The following is a 1,201-nucleotide window of genomic DNA, read 5'->3' as shown; positions in this document are numbered from 1 at the left end:
ATCACTATGTTGTGACACATTAACATAAGACAGACAATCTGTGAAAACATTTAGCTCTTCCACCTCCTCCCTGAGCTCCTAGTCACAAAAATACACCATTCCTGCTCAGACTAGTTTAACAAATATTTTTWAAAATATATGAAAAACTTACATGCAGCAGCTTTAATTGTCAAAGTAAAAACTGCTGAAATAATGATAGTRAATTAAAAATATTCTACGTAAAATAAGTCCTTGCATAAGTACCTTTCCAGTCAGTATTTTGCACTGGCACCTTTGGCTGCCGTCCCAGCAGAGAGTCAGTCAGGCTGCTGAGTTTTCCCCGTTCTTCCTACTAAACTGAGCCACCTCTGCCAGGTTGCTGGGGATCAGCTGTGAAGAGGCCTTGGTTTTGACTAGGCCCCTCCAGAGTCTCCACCGGGTTTTCTTCTAAAACTCTTCTAACCATACAGCGAGATGTGAAAGCTTATTAAGAAATCATTTTGTTGGAGGTAATATTGTGGTTTCTTTCAAACTGTTAGCTTGAGGATTTTTTCACAAATTTGACCAAAGAAATGGAAACTAACTGGGTTTTTGTAACATGCTGCTGGTAAAAAAAAAAAAAAGCCTAAATAGTTTCTTAGCTAGGTTGCCTGATATGGGTGGACACAGAGAAGTGGCTCTGAGAAGCAGAGACAGTTCATAGTTCAGATTATTGTTAACTGCAAACATGCAGACCTGACCTCTCTCATGAGAGAGCAATAAGGGAAAGTCGCTCTGTAGACCTTTGCTGAGATAGACAAGGTCAGAGGATAAGATCGGCTTCTCATGTAAGTATAGGCCTATTGCCAATCTCCTAAAATTAAGGAAATCAGGGCCAATAAATCGGAACACCTCTACTGTAGAGTCATCCTGGATTAACTCCCTGAACACATAATGGTTTTTAAGACCAAGAAAAAATCTTCCTAGACTGGAAAAACCTGGACAGGAATTTCTTGATTTCTTTTGACTGAACTCCGTAAATGATGGGATTGAGGCTGCTGGGAATGATATGGATCAAGATGGAAGATATTTTCCTCTGGTCTGAGTACTGAGGGAAACGATGCATAGYTATAATAAGAATACCACAGAAAAGCATGATGAGATACACAACCAGGTGTGTGCTGCAGGTCTTCAGGGCTTTAGTGTTTATAGACTTGTTCCTGCTGGTCAGACACACCATGGT

The sequence above is a fragment of the Poecilia reticulata genome, unplaced genomic scaffold, assembly GCF_000633615.1.
Source record: "Poecilia reticulata strain Guanapo unplaced genomic scaffold, Guppy_female_1.0+MT scaffold_131, whole genome shotgun sequence".
In the NCBI taxonomy this organism is placed as follows: Eukaryota; Metazoa; Chordata; class Actinopteri; order Cyprinodontiformes; family Poeciliidae; genus Poecilia; species Poecilia reticulata.
This window is presented reverse-complemented; position numbering follows the sequence as displayed.